Source organism: Arachis hypogaea, chromosome 15, assembly GCF_003086295.3.
Source record: "Arachis hypogaea cultivar Tifrunner chromosome 15, arahy.Tifrunner.gnm2.J5K5, whole genome shotgun sequence".
NCBI lineage: Eukaryota > Viridiplantae > Streptophyta > Magnoliopsida > Fabales > Fabaceae > Arachis > Arachis hypogaea.
Genome location: NC_092050.1, coordinates 55,641,795 through 55,653,538, shown reverse-complemented (window position 1 = coordinate 55,653,538; position 11,744 = coordinate 55,641,795). Strand labels below are relative to the sequence as shown.

The 11,744-nt window shown below is 36.1% G+C and overlaps 1 non-coding gene across 1 annotated transcript; it reads right to left on the bottom strand.

The window, feature by feature from the left end:
• Positions 1-11,126: 11,126 nt before the first annotated feature.
• Positions 11,127-11,230, bottom strand: LOC112753745 (small nucleolar RNA R71). Its single transcript, XR_003178115.1, has one exon. It is a non-coding gene; the product is annotated as a small nucleolar RNA R71 (small nucleolar RNA).
• Positions 11,231-11,744: the final 514 nt, after the last annotated feature.

The following is an 11,744-nucleotide window of genomic DNA, read 5'->3' as shown; positions in this document are numbered from 1 at the left end:
GATCATGAACCAAGAGGCTAAGAGATATGCATTCAAGCTTGTTTTCATGAAAAACGGAAGTGTTTGTCAGGCACGCATTCATAAGTGAGAATGGTGATGAGTGTCACTTGATCATCACATTCATCATATTCTTGTGTGCGAATGAATATCTTGGAATAAGAATAAGCTTGAATTGAATAAAAAAATAATAGTACTTTGCATTAATTCACGAGGAACAGCAGAGCTCCACACCTTAATCTATGGGGTGTAGAAACTCCACCGTTGAAAATACATAAGTGAAAGGTCTAGGCATGGCCGTGAGGCCAGCCTCCAAATGTGTACAATGATAAAAGATGGTCAAAAGATAAAAGATCGATCATAGATAAATCACTAAAGGTAGTTTTTATACTAAATTAGTAGCTTGGGTTACAGAAAATAAGTAACTAAGTGCAGATAGTGCAGAAATCCACTTCTGGGGCCCACTTGGTGTGTGCTTGGGCTGAGCATTGAGCTTTATACATGTAGAGACTTCTCTTGGAGTTAAACGCCAGGTTGCAGCTTGTTTTTGGCGTTTAACTCTGGTTTGTAACCTATTTCTGGCGTTTGACTTCAGAATAGGGCAGAAAGTTGGTGTTTGAACGCCAGTTTGCGTCGTTAAAACTCGGGCAAAGTATAAACTATTATATACTCCTGGAAAGCCCTGGATGTCTACTTTCCAACACAATTGAGAGCGCGCCAATTGGATATCTGTAGCGCCATAAAAGCCATTTTGATTGCAGGGAGGTCAGAATCCAATAGCATATGCAGTCCTTTTTCAGCTTCTGAATCAGTTTTCTGCTCAGGTCCCTCATTTTCAGCCAGAAAATACCTGAAATCACAGAAAAACACACAAACTCATAGTAAAGTCCAGAAATGTGAATTTTGCTTGAAAACTAATAAAAACATAGTAAAAACTAACTAAAACATACTAAAAACTATGTAAAAATAGTGCCAAAAAGCATATAAATTATCCGCTCATCAGTGCATTAGTCATGAAAAATAAAAAATAACACTGTAAGATAAGAAAGTAAAAAGCAAGGAAGCATAAATTGTTGGAATGAGGTAAATCACTAGAATGAAGTGAGTGAATTAGTGTGACATTGAGGAAGATTGGGTGTGCGAATTCTAAATTAGGCACCCTTTAGAACACACACGCACTATCATAGAGAGCTATGTCACAATTACACTAAAAAAGTATACACATCACTCATTATAGTGTGCTTGATATACTTTAAAAGACTTGTAAGTTAAGGCAACCAAACAAGTAGTGAAGAAGCATGAAGACGTTCAAGCAAAAATCAAGCAATTGTGAAATTGTATAATGCATGTGTATTGATTGATGTGCTAGAAAACTTAGTGAACCAAATGAAATATAGAGCTCACATATCGAACAATGACACATATTGGAATTTGTTTGCAACACCTAAGTGACATAAAAGTGGAACACATGGGTGCTATGGAAATTAGGAGAAGAATATAGAAGTGAAAATTAATAACATAGCAAGCATGGTCCTCAAATCTTAAAAAGTTCAAAAATATATCACTAGGTAAGCTTTCAATCCAATTTCACAACTCCAAAATCTCAATGCATGAAATAGGTGATGCTCAATCAGAACAAGCATCCTAAAAAAATGCATTGATAATGTACAATTGCCTAACAATGGATGATGAATGCATGGTGGCCAAAACATGCAATTCAAAGAGTTAAGATGCATGAAGGCAATGTAACATGTACTTGGTATTCAAAAATATTAAGCATGAAAAGTTGCAAACCAAGAAACCAAATATAACCTCAACAAAGAATCCAACAAGGTATATAAACGAAATGATGTTAAGATAACATCCTATTACTAATCAGCAGCAGTAAACGGTAAACAAGATTAGTAATCCAACACTTATAAAAGTTAAACAAAAATGAAACTAACTAACTAAATAAAAGAAACGGTGTTGCATGGTGTTTGGTAGTGTTGGATGATGTTTGAAGGGTGGAAAGAAAAGAAGAGAATAGAGAAGAAGGAGAGAAATGGAAAGAAGAGAAGAAAAGAAGATGTTTGATGCAGGGCAGTCCACGCGTATGTGTGAGGCACACGTGCGCATCAATGGGTTATTTCGAGAGTGACACGTACGCGTGAAGTGCGCGCACGCGTGAGTTGCCTTGCGCGAAAGGCGCAGTGTTCGCGTAGCGTAGGCGAAACTCTCGGGTAAATGGCTAGGAGGTGAAAATATGCAACCCACGTGTACGCGTGCATGATTCGTGTGCGTCGATGGTTGAAAATAGTTGGGTCACGCGTACGCGTGGATGGTGCTCTGTTTTTCAAAATTTTTCCTTGTTTTTGCACCAAACCAAGCATTCCAAGCTTCCAAACAACTACCAGAACATCATAAAACCTTATTTAACCTACTAGAATCCCAATTAAACTCAACTAACTAAACAAATCATGAAATTAAACCTAAAGTATCAATATTTACAAAGTGGAAAAAAGGGAAAGATGTTACCATGGTGGGGTGTCTCCCACCTAGCACTTTTGTTAATTGTCCTAAAGTTGGACTTATGTGGAGCTCCTCATCAAGGTGGCTTGTGCTTGAATCCATCTTTGAACATCCACCAATGCTTGGACTTCCATTGTGCTTCATCATTCAAAGTTAATAACTCCAAGCTTTCATGGAGTTCTTCACAAACCATGGGCTCCCAAAGTTGATCCACACCATGTAATCCGGGATCCCACACTTTGTTTTCACACTTGTCTTCAAGTTGATCATGGTAATCCTCTCTGGATGGTAGAAAAGCCGAATTCTCATGAAGACACCAAACCATCCTCCTAGACCCATTCAATTGAGCATTACACCAATCCATGCTCCTCAATTTCGAGCTTCCAACCATAATGAGCCTAGACTTACAACACCAACCACTAAACATCCTCCTCTTACGCTTAATTCTGCAAAGCGCCCTAAGTTGGCCATCCGTTTCAATCAAACCAAATTTAAGTGGGATAATAAAGCTAAGAGTTAGAAGTTTTACCCACTTAAATGAAGGATTAGATGACAACCTAGGTGAAGGAGTTCCCAACGGTCTTGACAAAGCACGCTCCACTCCCGTCCATCCTCTTCTAGAGGCTTCCACTACTTGGCAAGGTTTTTCAAACTTTAACTCTTGCCAAGCTTCCTCAAGTTCACACTCTTCTTCACCAAATTCTTCTATCTCTTCCCCATCACTCAAATCATAAATAGGAGGTTTAGTGAAGTCTACCGCATCATCAATTCCAAGCATATTGGGGAAGGACTCATCAAACTCAAAAGGATCATATGTTGATGCGAAATCATGATAACAAAAAATATTTATTCTCCGTTTTAACTACAGGCAAGTGCATCGGGTCGTATCAAGTAATAAAACTCACAAAGAGTGAGGTCAATCCACAAGGATTAACGGATTAAGCAAGTAATAGTTGATTAGTTATTCTAGTTAGACGATTTAATTTTGAGTGATAAGCAACAAGGAAATGTAAATGACATAAAAGTAAAGTAAAGCAATAAAGTGCAAGGAAAGTAAATGACAAGAAATTAAAGTGCTAAAAATTAAAGTACATGAATGTAAATTGCAAGGAATGGAAAGTACAAGAAAGTAAAGTGTAAGAAAGTAAATGACTAGAAAGAAAAACTGAGTGACACATTTCTACAAACACTTGGAAGGCATAAATGTGCAAAAGTAAATAAAGCCATAAATGTGCATAAGTAAATGACAAGAGTTAAAGACAAAAAGTAAATAACAAGAATTAAGAATGAAATTAACATTGGGATCAAGAGATATTGCATTCTTAGGATCAACAGTTTTCATCTCATCTTCAATCATCCAACTCATTGACCTCTTGGAAATCATGATTGATTGAATCCCAATTCCTTGGTAATTCAATCTCTCAAATCTTGATCAATAGCCAATTCCTAGGTCTAATTGCTTATGAGAAGAGATGAAGAATGGTCCCTAATTATACCACACATCCTCATAGATCCAAGTAGAGGGAGGATTATATGTCACCATATCCAAACACCAAAACCCAAATTTACTCAAGTGTGAGAAGGATTTTCAAGCATAGTTTTATGTTTCCTCTTCCAAGGTTCCCATAAAATCCAATTGCATTCAATCTCTTTTCCAAGATAATTGAATGCTAAGCATGAAGAAAGAAAATCCTTCAAGTAAATCAAAGAGAGATGAAGAGAAGAAGAAGAAAAAAAACAAATTAATCCATCAAATAGCAATAGAGCTATCTTTCCCAATGTTGGAAATTAGAAACTCATAACTAAATATTTACAAAAGTGTATATGAAAGAAATGGAAGAAAAGAAGAGAATGAGAGTTAGAGGGGAGTGGAGTCACCTCCACCCCTCCATGGTGTGTGTGAATTGATGAATCTAAGGTCCTGTTTATAAGCTACCTAAATTACAAATTCAAATAAAATTACAATCAAATGCAAATTTCCTAATTACTTCTAGATGATTTTTGTGGCCTTGATTGATTGTTAATTGTGGCTTGACTTGGGCTTGTGAACTTTTAATTCTTTTCATAGAAGCTTGAAACATTGAAGAATAAATAAAGGAATTGTTTGAGTGTGCAGAGATTAGGGTTGCAAATCCTCTTTGCTTCTCTTTGAGTTTGTTTCCAACTCTTTTGCCACCTTGAGAGTGTGCTTCCTCTATTAGTGCTTTTATTGCTTCTTTTTCTATCATTTCCTATAAAATTCAACAAAAACCCATTTTAAAGCAATGTACCATAATATTTATCATTTAGTTCATGAAATTGCATTAAACAATGAATATGTGCTCTTTTTATGGTAAATGATGCAAGTCATCAAATCATCATAGATAGGAGGGCTTGTTGCTTGTACCTCTTCTTCCAATTCTTCAATCACATTGTGCCTTGGAGGTTTTGCACTCTCCTTCTCAACACCAATTTTGCACCTCATGGGAGAAGGTTCCTCCACTTGAGAATCCTCTATGTACTCAACATATCCTAAATACCCAACCACTACTTCCTCTTGTTCAATAATCTCTACCTCCTCCTCTTGTTGCACTTCTTGCTTTAACTCCTCTCCCTCACCTTGAAACTCCAAATTCACTCCATCACTAAGCTCTTTGGGTGCTTCTCCACATTCAACAATGGGAGTGCCCTGATCGCATAGGCTTAGGCGGGATGAGACCATGTTGTTAACGACTTCCGCTATGATGGCCATCTTGGCTTCTAGCTCCTTAAACTCCTATTCCGTCCTCTCTTGTTACCTTAGGATATGGGATTCAAGATCTCTTAGTTCAAGCATAGGGGCTTCATCGAAGGGCGGTGGTGGATGAGAGGGTTCATTGTTTGCGGGAAAGGTATTGTAGTTGGAAGGTGGTTCATGTTGGTGAAAGTCTTGAGGTGGTGTATACGGAATTTGTGGTTCTTGGGAGTATTGGTGTTGGAATGGTGGTGGCTCTAGATATGGTTCATACGGTGGTTGGTATGGTGGGTATAGGTTAGGGTCATATGGAGGTGAATGGTAGTATGAGGCTTGTGAACATGGTTGTTGAGGGCTATGTTGAGGGAAGGGGTCATATGTGTGTGGTGGATGTGGTTGACAATCACAATAAGTTTCATCACATACATTAGATTGGTATGCATTAGGATTAGGATTATACCCATAAGAATCCGAAGAGTAGTCATGTTGGGGTAGCGCTTGAACGGCTTGGATGGAATAAAATGCCTTTTGGTCCTTGCGCATCTCCATGAGGAGATTAGTTATATCCCCAAGCACTCTTGTCAAACTTGATTCGGAAGGAGGTTGTTGCCAAGAAAGCTGTTCTTAAGCTTGGGGCTCCTCCCATCTTTGATTTCTAAATACTTGATGCACATCCTCATTGAAGCTTCTGTTTCCTACAACATAGTTTGAACCACACTCATAGCCAAAGTGATGAGAATTCATGGTGATACGAGAAAACAAAAACAAATTCTAACAAAGACAAAGGAAACCAAATCCTAAAACTAGTGAAAACTAACAAAGAAAAGAAAGGCAAACATATTCACAATATTTACAATAGCCAATAACATAGCACCATTGCAAGTCCCCGACAATGGCGCCATTTTGATAGTTGAGATTTATTGTGTCGGTCTATAATTTCTCTTATAGAAATAAGAACTTCGTTGTAAGCATAGCTCCAAACCAACAAATAATTCTCACATAAAAAATTTGAGTTGTAACGAGTACAAACCCCAATTAAAATAAACCGAAATATTTAGACTACAGGTCATCTTACAAGGAATTGCAATGAAGTGGTCAATTATTGGCTATGAAGGAGCAAGGGGTTGGATTGATAAAAGGGCAAGAAATTAAATGGGCAAGGAATTAAATGACAAGAAGAGCAAATCAAGCATCCAATTAAAGCAGACAAGTAAATAAGAGAAAGCAAGTAATAAAGAGAGAGAAATTCATGGCAAGGATTGAGAATATAGGATTGAGAATATAGGCTTTCTATCCTAGTCATACAAGGATTAATTCATCTTATTTAGTCAACTCCAACAAATGGAAGAAGGTATCATGTCATCTTCACATAGGGAGAACGTCAAACAAGACTAGTTAATCATGTCACAATAATAAACAAGAATTTTTCTTACTACGTCATCCCAGACGATGGAAGAAGGTATCATATTATCTTCATACTCGAAGAAAGTCTAATAAGACTAGCTAATCTTAATCCAAATATCCTATTCAACTCACTACGTGAATTAGCAAGAGACTAGAGTTAATAGAAACAATACTAGCTAACAACTCTAGATCACCAATCTAAATTGGGTATTCATGATTCAAGATTGCCTAAGTACTCTTTCCAATCCAAGAATGCTCAAAATCTACTCTAAAGACCAACCAAGCATTTTGTCAAACACTTAGTGGATGTATAAGGAAAGCATAGTAAAAGTGTAAGAATAATAAATCTACCAACTATCAATTACAAGAAAAGTAAATTAACAACTAAAATCAACAATAAAAGAACATCAATCATGAAATTGCATTAAATCCAACATGAGTGATGAGCGGATAATTTATACCCTTTTTGGCATTGTTTTTACATAGTTTTTAGTATGTTTTAGTTACTTTTTTATTATATTTTTATTATTTTTTATGCAAAAATCACATTTCTGGACTTTACTATGAGTTTGTGTGTATTTCTGTAATTTCAGGAATTTTCTGGCTGAAATTGAGGGACCTGAGCAAAAATCTAATTCAGAGGCTGAAAAAGGACTGCAGATGCTGTTGGATTCTGACCCTCCTGCACTCGAAGTGGATTTTCTGGAGCTACAGAAGCCCAATTGGCGCACTCTTAATTGTGTTGGAAAGTAGACATCTTGGGCTTTCGATCAATGGATAATAGTCCATACTTTGCCCGAGATTTGATGGCCCAAACTGGCATTCAAACGCCCATCAGAGACCCTTTTCTGGAGTAAAATGCCAGAATTGGCACCAAAACTGGAGTTAAACACCCAAACTGGAACCCAAGCTGGCGTTTAACTGGGCGTTTAACTCCAAGAATGGCCTATACACGTGTAAAGCTCAATGCTCAGCCCATGCACAGACCAAGTAGGCCCCGGAAGTGGATTTCTGCACTATCTGCACTTAGTTACTTATTTTCTGTAATCCCTAGTAGCTAGTTTAGTATAAATAGCACTTTTTACTATTGTATTGAGGAGCTTATGCCATTATTCACATTTGGGAGGCTGGCCACTCGGCCATGCCTAGACCTTTTTCTCTTATGTATTTTCTACGGTGGAGTTTCTACACCTCTTATATTAAGGTGCGGAGCTCTGCTGTTCTTCATGAATTAATGCAAGTACTATTGTTTCTCTTTCAATTCACGCCTACATCTTCTCCAAGATATACTCTCGTACTTAATTCAGTTAAGTCAGAATGAAGGGGTGACCCGTGACAATCACCCACTATCTTCGTTACTCGCTTAGCCAAGATCCACGTGCCTGACAACCACAAGCGGTCTACATGATGTTTAACATAGTCATTGGACGACAGTCGGAGTATATTCTCTTGGGTCTCTAATCCACGGACCGAGTCCAGAGGTTAAAACATTCATGGTATAGGCTAGAACCAATTGGGAGCATTCCTGAGATCTGGAAAGTTTAAACCTTATCCGTGGTATTTCGAGTAGGATCTGGGAAGGGATGACTGTGACGAGCTTCAAACTCGTGAATGTTGGGCGCAGTGACAGTGTGCAAAAAGATAGAGAGATCCTACTCCGACGCTAGTGGGAACCGACAGATGATTAGCCGTGCGGTAGCTGTACCTGGTACTTTTCATCCGAGACGAGAAATCTGAAAGTTGATTAGCCGTGCAGAAATGGAACCTGGTATTTTTCATCCGAGAGGATCATATAGCATGCCATGGAAAGGAGCACGCATGATTGGAAGAAGACAATAGGAAAGCAGAGGTTCAGAAGCAACAAAGCATCTCCAAACGCTTATCTAAACTTCCCACCAATGAATTACATAAGTATCTTATTTTATTTTATGTTTTATTTATCTTTTAATTATCAAAACCTCATAACCATTTGAATCCACCTGACTAAGATTTACAAGATGACCATAGCTTGCTTCAAGCCGACAATCTCCGTGGGATCGACCCATACTCACGTAAGGTTTATTACTTGGACGACCCAGTGCACTTGCTGGTTAGTTGTGCGGAGTTGTGAAAAGTGTGAATCACAATTTCGTGCACCAAGTTTTTGGTGCCGTTGCCGGGGATTGTTCGAGTTTGGACATTTGACGATCCATCTTGTTGCTTAGATTGGGTAATTTTATTTTATGTTTAAGCTTTTTATTTTTATTTTAAAAAAAATAATAAATATATTTAGTTTTTGAAAAAAAATGTTCTTCAGAATTTTTAAGAATAAATTCTAGAGTTTCTTGAGATATGTTGAAGGCTGGCTGGATTTTAAGCCATGTCTAATCTTTTGGACCGAGGTTTCCACTTTCCATTGCAGAAAGGACATGTCTGTAATTGTTTTGCTAAAGCTTGGCTGGCCATTTGGCCATGTCTAATTCTTTTGGACCGAAGCTTTAGACTAACATTGCATGAATCCTGGAATTCTTATTAAAAATTTTGAATTTTCTTATTTTTTTCCAAAATAATTTTCGAAAAATATAAAAAAAGTTTATAAAATCATAAAACCAAAAAATTTTTTGTGTTTCTTGTTTGAGTCTTGTGTCAAATTTTAAGTTTTGTGTCAACTGTATGTTTTTAATTTTTCTAAAATTTTCGAAAATTCATGCATTGTGTTCTTTGATATTCAAGTTGTTCTTGATGATTTTCCTTGTTTGATCTTTAATTTTTCTTGTTTTGTATTTTTTTGTTGTTTTTCATATGCATTTTCGAATTCATGGTGTCTAAAGTTTAAAAATTTCTAAGTTTGGTGTCTTGCATGTCTTTCTTTTCTTAAAAATTTTCAAAAGTATTTTCTTGATGTTCATCATGATCTTCAAAGTGTTCTTAGTGTTCATCTTGACATTCAAAGTGTTTTTGCATGCATTTTTTGTTTTGATCTAAAATTTTTATGTTTTGTTTCATTTTGTTGTTTTTCTCTTTCTTCATTAAATCAAAAAAATCAAAAAATAATATCTTTCCCTTATTTCACTCATAAATTTCGAAACTTTGGGTTGATTTAGTAAAAAATTTTTAAAATTTAGTTGTTTCTTGTTAGTCAAGCCAAAATTTTAATTTAAAAATTCTATCTTTTGAAATCTTTTTCAAAATCAAATCTTTTTTTCATTTTTCTTTCATGTTTTTCGAAAATTCTTCAAAATAAATTTTTCAAAATCTTTTTCTTAATTTTATTTCAAATTTTCGAAATTAGTGCTAACATTTAATATTTAGATTTAAAAATTTCAAGTTTGTTACTTTCCTGTTAAGAAAGGTTCAATCTTTAAATTCTAGAATCATATCTTTTAGTTTCTTGTTAGTCAAGTCATCAACTTTAATTTTAAAAATCAAAATCTTTTTAATTTCTTTTTCAAAATTTAATTTCAAAATCTTTTTCTAACTTCTTATCTTTTCAAAATTTATTTTCAAATCTTTTTCAATTAACCACTTAATTTGTTTGTTTTATTTTTAAAAAGTTTACTATTTCTTATCTTTTTCAAAATCACCTAACTACTTATCCACTTCTAATTTTCGAAAATCACTAACCACTTTTTCAAAATCCTTTTTAATTAACTAATTGTTTTAAACTCTAATTTTATTTTTATTTCTTTTAATATTTTCGAATACTAACCAATAATTAAAATAAAAATAAAATATTTGTCTTCTCCCTCTTCTTAAAATTCGAATAACTCTCTCTCTCATCTCTTTCTATTTATTTTGTTTATTTACTAACACCTCTCTTCTACTCATAATTTGAACCCTCTCCCTCTCTCTGTGTTCGAATTCCTCTTATTCTCTCTCTACCTCATTCCTCTCTTCTTCTATTCTTATACTCACATAAAGGAATCTCTATACTATGACATAGAAGACTCATCTTCTTTTCTGTTCTCTTCATTTTCATATGAGTAGGAACAGGGATAAAGATATTCTTGTTGAAACTGATCCTGAACCTAAAAGGACTCTGAAGAGGAAGCTAAGAGAAGCTAAAGCACAACACTTTGGAGAGGACCTTACAAAAATTTTCGAAAAAGAAGAAGACATGGCAGCCAAAAACAACAACAATGGTGGAGACGCAAGGAAGATGCTTGGTGACTTTACTGCACCAACTTCCGACTTCTATGGAAGAAGCATCTTAATTCCTGCAATTGGAGCAAACAACTTTGAGCTTAAGACTCAATTAGTTTCTCTAATGCAGCAAAATTGCAAGTTTCATGGACTTCCATTGGAAGATCCTCATTAGTTCTTAGCTGAATTCTTGCAAATCTGTGACACTGTTAAGACCAATGGGATTGATCCCGAGGTCTACAGACTTATGCTTTTCCCTTTTGCTGTAAGAGACAGAGCTAGGATATGGTTGGATTCACAACCTAAAGAAAGCCTGACCTCTTGGAAAAAGTTGGTCAATGCTTTCTTGGCCAAATTCTTTCAACCTCAAAAGTTGAGCAAGCTCAGAGTGGAAATCTAAACCTTCAGACAGAAGGAAGGTGAATCCCTCTATAAAGCTTGGGAAAGATACAAGCAATTGATCAGAAGGTGTCCTTGTGACATGCTTTCAGAATGGAGTATCCTATGTATATTCTATGATGGTCTGTCTGAATTGTCCAAGATGTCCTTGGATCACTCTGCTGGTGGATCTCTTCATCTGAAGAAAACACATGTGAAAGCCCAGGAACTCATTGAGATGGTTGCAAATAACCAGTTCATGTACACTTTTGAAAGAAATCCTGTGAATAATGGGATGACTCAGAAGAAAGGAGTTCTTGAGATTGATACTCTGAATGCCATCTTGGCTCAGAATAAAATATTGACTCAGCAAGTTAATATGATTTCTCAGAATATGACTGGAATGCAAGCTGCATCCAACAGTACTAAAGAAGCTTCCTCTGAAGGAGAAGCTTATGACCCTGAGAATCCTGGAATGGAAGAGGTGAATTACATGGGAGAATCCTATAGAAACACTTACAATCCTTCATGGAGGAATCATCCTAATTTCTCATGGAAGGATCCGCAGAAGCCTAATCAAGGCTTCAATAATAATAATGGTGGGAGAAATAGGTTTGGC